The 8,564-nt window shown below is 40.5% G+C and overlaps 1 non-coding gene across 1 annotated transcript; it reads right to left on the bottom strand.

Moving 5' to 3' along the window:
* Positions 1–1,842: 1,842 nt before the first annotated feature.
* On the bottom strand, positions 1,843–1,950 carry LOC112746146 (small nucleolar RNA R71). Its single transcript, XR_003174043.1, has one exon. It is a non-coding gene; the product is annotated as a small nucleolar RNA R71 (small nucleolar RNA).
* Between the last annotated feature and the right edge of the window lie 6,614 nt (positions 1,951–8,564).

Below are 8,564 nucleotides of genomic sequence, written 5' to 3' on the forward strand. Positions count from 1 at the left end.
ACGCGAACGCGTGAGCCACGCGAACGCGTGGCAAGGAAAACACTGAATGATGTGAACGCATGGATGACGCGAATGCGTGGATGACGCGTACGCGTGACCTGCGCGATATGCAAAAAATAGCAGAATACGCTGGGGAAAATTTCAGGCCGCTTTTTGACCCAGTTTTCGGCCTAGAAACACAGACTAAACCTAGGGAACATGCAGAAACTCAGGAGGCATCCACCCACATTGATATTCACACATTAGGATTGCTCTTAGTTTTAGATCTGTGTTTTTAGAGTTGCATTGCATTGATAGTTTATGCTTTTGCTTGCATTTTTGGATGCTGAAAGTCATTACCTCCGTTGAAGACATTACTTTAGTTTGTTTTATTTTTCCTTTATTTTTAATTAGTTAGTCATTGACTCTATTCAATTAAGTATGTTACATTTTGAATTTATTAATATATGAAGTTATTTTTATTTAATTAATTTTAATTCTCTATTTTATTTTAATTAATTATGTCTTCTCATATTTTTATGATTATTAATTTCATGTCAATGGAGTTGAATTTCTACTTGACATGGGGGTTGATTAAGAGGTGATATTTGAGTTGGAATGCTCAAGTGCTTGGTTAAACTGGATGTTGTTGGCTAATTCTATACCTACTAACACTAGACCTCCCCAATGGAGAGGGCTAGGACCTGAGGGTGAAAGTTAGTTCAATCACCATACCTTTCCTCATTTAGTAAGGGAAAATCGAGTGAGAACAACAACCTTTTTACACCACACTTGAGAAGATCCCAATAAGGATAGAAGTTTCACTTAATTATTCCCCCATTCAAGGCCTTTTATTCAGAATATCAATAATTATTTTCAGTTTATTTTTATTGCCTTAGTTCACAATTATTTTAATTACTTATTATCAAACTCAACTTTCTGGGAATTTTTTGATTAATAAATTAGCACTCTTTCCTGCAACTCGTTGGGAGACGACCTGGAACTCATACTCCCAGTATTTTATTTCTAAAATTTGTGACAACCCTTTTTAAATTGGTGAGGCAGATCTTAGCTGGTTAAGAGCTATACGTGCAACGCTATCTCTTAATTGAATTCTCTAAATTGGTTAACTTCTGCCACGCACCAATTTTTGGCGCCGTTGCCGGGGAGTTGCAATAGTGTGCTAAATTATTAATTAGTGTATATATTTTATTTTATTTGCATATTTTATTTTTATTTCTGTTACCATAAGTTACATGTCTCTCTCATTGAATGACGCGTTCATTGCCTGATCCGAGTTTAGTCCCATTTGATCCTGAAATTGAAAGAAATCTTTCACATATTAGACGAACTCGACGTTGGTTAGCCTCCGAGGGTGGTGAAGTGGTTATTATCAATTCACCAGTCTCATCTGAGGGCGAATCTGAACCGCCATCTAAGAGCGAGACAAGCTCATTTACTACTAATCCAGTTGATTTACGTTCAGGAAACATGGCAGCACCTAGGAGGATTACTCTCAAGGAGGCAGGAGCACCAAATCTTACACTGCAGCCATATCAAGTACATCACCCAACTGCAGCTACAGATTTTGAACTAAAAACCGCACTGATCAACTTGATGCCCAAGTTTCATAGCTTACCTGCTCAAGAGCCTATCAAGCACCTTAAGGATTTCCAGACAGCCTGTTCTACTGTTAGGCGTCATGGTGCAGATGAAACTTCTATTCTGTTAACTGCTTTCCCATTTTCTCTTGAGGAAAAGGCGAGGGAGTGGTACTACTCCCAACCTGAAGCAACTGTTACCAACTGGGATACGCTTAGAAGAGAATTTTTGGAAAAATACTTCCCAACTGAAGTCACAGATAAACTGAGAAAAGAGATCTCCTGCATTGTTCAAGGCGAATCAGAGACTCTCTTTGAATATTGGGAGCGCTTCAACAATCTCCTGGACACATGTCCCCATCACATGATTGGTAAACTAGTATTGATCAGTTACTTCACCCAAGGCATGAACCTCCAGGATAAGACTACACTGGAAAGTGCCAGTAATGGTTCTCTGAAAAGGTACAAAACCGCAGATGAAGCATGGCAGCTGATCAGCGATTTAGCTGAGTCCACTAGGAATCACAGACAGAGGCGCAACCCCAAGGCTGTTGTAGAGATTTCCACTAGCAAAGAGACTACTGCTCTCACCCAGAGTATATGTGAAATGACCAACCTACTGAAGCAGATGCAGCTGAATCAACAACAAGCACAACAAGCTCAGCCTTCACCACAACAGAGCCAACAGTTAGTTCCACAAAGAGTATGCGGGATCTGTGCTGATTATAGTCATTATACTGATGAATGTCCGCAGTTCCAGGAAGACAACACTGTGGCAGCCACTCACAACTTTTATGACCGCCCGAATCAAGGATATAATCAACAAGGCGGCAACTACAACCAAGGTGGCAATAATAGCCATGGATGGCAAGACAACTCCAACCAAGGTTGGAGAGATAATTCTAACCATGGCTAGAGGGATAACTTTAACAGAGGAGGCAGAGACAATAATGGAAACCAGAGGTGGAATAGTAATAACAACATATAGCAGAATCAGAACCAACCTTACAGAGCACCTCACCTAAGACAATCACAAGGACCCCAGCAAACCCAACAACAAGTTTCTCAGACTGCTTATTCTAGTTCCTCATCAAATGATGAGATGCTCCGTTCTCTTGCACAAGGACAACAAGACATGCATGCTCAGCTTAACTCTAGTATGAATGGCTTAACTGCCACTTTACAAGCTCTTGTCTCCCGGATGGATTCCTCACTTAATTTCACACATCAACCTTCAAGCTCTAATGGAATTTCTTCTCAACAACTGCCTAATTCCAAGGGTGGCATCAATACCATCACTCTAAGGTCTGGAACCACACTTCAGGAGAGGAACCATAAGGAGCCAAACCCACCAAAAAACGTGCCAACAGAGGATGTGGTGGAAGTGGAAGAAGCTGAAGAAGAAGAGGACGTACAAGACATAGTTGAAGAAGAAGAAGCTCAACCACAAAATGAAGCACCAAGGGATGCTGAAGCTACAAATCGCGCCCCTCCTATTCTATTTCCACAACTTGCAAGGAAGCCCAGAAAACAGATGGAACTTGACCCCAAAATGGTAGAAATATTCAAAAAGGTCGAGGTAACTGTTCCCCTTTTTGATGTTATTCAACAGGTACCTAAATACGCAAAGTTTCTAAAAGATTTGTGCATACATAAAGATAAAATCAATGAATTAGAAACTATTTCTTTAGATAGTTCTATATCTGCTTTAATGGGAAATATACCTAAAAAATGTAGTGATCCAGGTCCATGTATGGTTAACTGTACCATTGGAGGTGTGATATTTTCTGACTGTATGTGTGATTTAGGAGCATGTGTTAGCATAATGCCTTTGTCTATATATGATACTTTAAGGTTCTCTCCCTTAAAAAGGTCGGCAGCTCGTTTTGTGTTAGCAGATAAAAGCATTATTACAGTAGTTGGAATTACTGAAGATGTACTACTGAGCATTAAGGGGCTCACGTTTCCCATTGATTTCTACATCCTGGAAATGCCCCCTAATGACTCAGGAAAACCATCATCAATCTTGCTTGGAAGACCATTCCTGAAGACTTCAAAGTTCAAGCTAGATGCATTCTCAGGAACTTACTCTTTTGAGATAGATGGCAAAACAGTGAGTTTCAGTTTAAATGAAGCTATGAAGCATCCTCCGGAAGATCATTCTATCTTCCAATGCGACATTATTAATGAAACTGTAACTGAAGTTCACCAGGAAGAATTAGAAGAAAAGTACATGGAGCAAGGTCCAAGTGTGGGGACACTTTCTGAAAACCATGAGAAGACTTTACCATTATCACCAGCCCCGGATGATCCAGAGCCTAGCTGTGAGTAGAAATTAGAGTTAAAGCCCCTTCCTCCACACCTCAAGTATGCTTACCTTGAGGACAAGCAGAAGTTCCCAGTCATCATTACAAGGGAACTCACTTCTTAACAAGAAGAACAACTACTCAGTGTGCTGAGAAAACATAAGAAAGCAATTGGATGGAGCTTGGCGGATATAGTAGGCATCAGTCCTTAATTTTGCGAACACAGAATATTCTTAGAAGAGGGAGCAAAGCCTGTCCGTCAGCCTCAAAGAAGATTGAATCCCACCATCTTAGAAGTTGTCAAGAAGGAAGTGACCAGGCTACTTGAAGCAGATATTATTTACCTAATTTCAGATAGTGAATGGGTCAGCCCAGTACAAGTAGTGCCCAAGAAGTCTGGAGTCACAACAATAAAGAATGAGCATGGAGAGCTTCTGACAACTAGAGTGCATAATTCATGGAGAGTTTGCATTGACTATAGGCGTCTCAACCAAGCCACTCGTAAGGATCATTACCCCTTGCCATTCATTGATCAAATGCTTGATCGCATGTCAGGTAAATCTCATTATTGTTTCTTAGATGGTTATACAGGATACTTTCAAATTCATATAGCTCCTGAAGATCAAGAAAAGACTACTTTTACATGTCCTTTTGGGACTTATGCTTATAAGAGAATGCCCTTTGGCTTATGCAATGCACCCGCTACTTTTCAAAGATGCATGATTAGTCTTTTCTCTGATCTTATTGAGAACTGTATGGAAGTTTTTATGGATGATTTTAGCATATATGGTGATTCATTTAGCCTTTACTTAGATAGTTTATCTAGAGTGGTAGACAGATGTGTTAGTACAAACCTTGTATTAAATTTTGAAAAATGTCACTTTATGGTCAAACAAGGAATTGTACTAGGACATGTTGTGTCTAATACTGGCATTTCTGTAGATCCAGCAAAGGTGGATGTTATTTCTAGTTTACCTTACCCCTCCTCCATGAGGGAAGTCTGTTCGTTCCTTGGCCACGCAGGTTTTTACAGGAGATTTATTAAGGACTTCAGTAAGGTAGCATTACCTTTATCCAGATTGCTGCATAAGGAAATTGAGTTCGAATTCAGTGAAAGATGTATGCAAGCGTTTGATAAGCTGAAGATCGCCCTGACTCAAGCTCCAATTGTGAGGGGACCAGACTGGAACCAGCCATTTGAAATCATGTGTGATGCTTCCAACCATGCAGTAGGAGCAGCGCTGGCTCAGCGCGAAGGTAAGAACCCTTTTGTAATTACTTATGCATCTAAAACTTTAGATGCTACCCAGTCTAATTACACTACTACTGAAAAAGAGCTTCTTGCTATTATTTTTGCTCTGGATAAATTCCGAGCCTACTTACTTGGTACTAAGGTAGTAGTGTACTCAAACCATGCAGCTCTGAAATATTTATTAGCTAAAAAGGAATCCAAACCAAGCCTAATACGTTGGATACTGCTGTTACAAGAATTTGATTTAGAAATTAAGGACAGGAGTGGTAACCAGAATTTAGTGGCAGACCACCTGAGTCACCTTGAGAACATTAAGGGTGACTCCACTCTTATAAATGATAATTTCCCATTTGACAGCTTACAAGCAGTATCTGAAGTAGTTCCTTGGTATGCACCTGTAGCTAATTATCTAGTTAGCCACACTTTTCCTCCATATTTTACTAAGCACTAGAGAGGCAAGCTGAAAAGTGAGTCCAAATATTATATATGGGACAATCCATATTTATAGAGGTGTGGTGCTGACCAAGTAATTAGACGGTGTGTGCCTCAATCAGAATTCCAGTCCATTTTAGAGGCCTGCCACTCATCTAAGAGTGGAGGGCATTTTGGCCCTCAAAGAACAGCTAGAAAAATTCTAGACTGTGGATTCTGGTGGCCTACTCTTTTTAAAGATGCTGCTGAATTTTGTAAATCTTGTTCCCCATGCCAAAGGTTTGGTAATATATCCAAGAGGGATGAGATGCCTCAACAGCTTATGCTTTTCTGTGAAATATTTGATGTTTGGGGCATTGACTTCATGGGTCTGTTTCCGAATTCTAATGGTTATTTTTATATATTGTTAGCCGTAGATTATGTTTCTAAATGGGTGAAAGTAATTCCTACCCGTACTGATGATGCTAACACTGTTGTTTCCTTTGTTAGAAACGATATTATCTGTCGCTTTGGATCACCACGAGCGATCGTGAGCAATCAAGGTACCCATTTTTGTAACAGAAGACTAACAGGATTACTAAAAAAGCATGGGATAATTCACAAAGTAGCAACAGCTTATCATCCCCAGACCAATGGACAAGCAGAAGTCTCTAACAGAGAGATTAAATGGATTCTGGAAAAGATAGTAAAACCTCACAGGAAGGACTGGAGTGCCAGGCTACAAGATGCACTCTGGGCATATAGAACAGCGTACAAGACACCCATTGGGATGAGCCCCTTCTGCTTGGTATACGGAAAGGCTTGCCACCTCCCCGTGGAGGTGGAACACAAGGCTTTCTGGGCTGTAAGAGAGTGCAACATGAATCTTACGAAAGCTGGTGCTGAAAGGAAGCTACAACTAGCAGAACTAGAGAACCTCCGCCTAGAAGCATATGACAACTCCAGGCGTTACAAGGAGAAAATGAAGGCTGTCCATGACAAGCACATTAAAAGAAAGAATTCAGACCAGGGGAGTTAGTCCTACTATATAACTCCAAACTGAGGCTCATGCCAGGTAAATTGAGATCAAGATGGGAAGGTCCATATAGAGTAGAAAAGGTAGAGCTATACGGAGTTTTCCACCTGCGTCATCCTGTTAACTCCAAATTTCTTAAGGTTAATGGACATCGCCTAAAGCTTTACCATGGTGAGAAGATGAAGAATCAAAAGGAACTAGAGATCTTCCTCTTGGAAGATCCACCAAGAGAAGCTGAATGAGCCTAACGAGCGTCCAACTTAAGGACGTAAAAGCAAAGTGCTAGGTGGGAGACAACCCACCATGGTATGATCGTTCCGTTTCAGTCTTAGTTTTATTTTTACTTTATTTTTATGATGTTAATGACTCTTCTCATCATCCCTGCATTTAGTTGCATACAGTTTGCATGTGCATTTTGCATAATAGTTTTTCATTTAAAAAAAAAACAAAAACAAAAAGAACACGCGACGCGGCAGCGTCGCTGACGCGTCCGCGTCACCAGTGCATTATGGAGAAAAGAAAGCTGAACAGCGAGTCACGCAAAAGCATGGCTGGAGGCATGCCTTAGGTACAAACATGCCCACACGCCCGCGTCACCCACGCGGCCGCGTCGTTTGCAAAATAGCCTCCCCACGCGTCCGCGTCACCCACGCGAACACGTGGCCTTGTAAAATTGACGTAAATAGGTGTATGGCAGCATGTTGCGATGGAGCTGGGCTGGACTGATGCTAGAAGCACCAGCTACATCATGCGACCGCGTGCCCCATGCGGCCGCGTCGTTTTCAAAACATAACCATTCACGCGATCGCGTCAACCACGCGATCGCATCACCTTAAAAATTTGGCAAAAAGAGTTTGAAACAGAGAGTCGCGCGAACGCACGGCTGCTCTCGCGCCATTCGCACAATTCAAGTCACGCGACCGCGTGACCCACGCGTCTGCGTCACTTGACAAATTCACATGCCACGCGACCGCGTGACTCACGCGTCCGCGTCGCATGCAGCGCACAGAATATCCAGCTCAACCAAAATATCTTATCTTTTCTTCTCCCAAATCCTTATATTTCTTTTCCTTTCTTATTTCTTTCTTCCCCCTTCTTCCTTCTCTATTCATCCTCACTTTTTACCTTCTCCGTCCTTATTTTTCACACCCATCATCAAGGTTCTTTTCTTTCTTTCTTTATTTTTTACTTTCCCTTATCAATTTTATTTATGTTTTAAATTTTTTCTTTTCACCTTCATTATCTATATTTTTCCTTATTTTTCTTTCTTTTTATCCCTTTTTATTGGTGTTGAAAATTTATTTCAGTCTTTATTTTTCATATTTTGCTTGTGGATTATTATGGTTTTGTTTGACAATTATATATTACTTTTCATAAAGGTTGCTTGCATGTTCAAATTTTCTACTCTCAATAACATCTTCATCATGCATGCCAAGTGTTTGTGAAAAAGCCCGTATGGCATTGCACATTATTTTAATTTATTCTATTTCACTACTTTAATGCCTGCTTTTCATAAAACCCCTTTTATATTTTATTGATTAAAATAGAATTGTCCATACAAACAGATTGTTAGTTTGAATGATGTGGTAATCTAACTTGGATATTGAATGCTTGATCTATGCTACGCATGCCTTTGCTGGCATGCCAATAAACATCTTGCATTTAATTGCCATCACATGCATTTACTATCTTACCTTTGATGACCTTTTCACATGTAGTCTAGACCATGTGTTAACGACATCCCTCTTTACCGTGCATTGATTACCACTCATAATATTCGCTCTCATGCTCGAACCCTCAAATTTACATGTACTTACCTCTTTTCTTTTTCAGGATGGCCACCAAGAAGGGCAAAGAGAAAGCTACCCCCAAACCACCAGCAAGGAGAGGAACAAAAAGAACATTAGTGGCAGAGCCATCTTCAACAGCAGTAAAGCGCTCAACAAAAAGAATCAAGAGGATCATCAAGGTCGATGAAA

This window comes from Arachis hypogaea, chromosome 14 (genome assembly GCF_003086295.3).
Source record: "Arachis hypogaea cultivar Tifrunner chromosome 14, arahy.Tifrunner.gnm2.J5K5, whole genome shotgun sequence".
Lineage (NCBI taxonomy): Eukaryota > Viridiplantae > Streptophyta > Magnoliopsida > Fabales > Fabaceae > Arachis > Arachis hypogaea.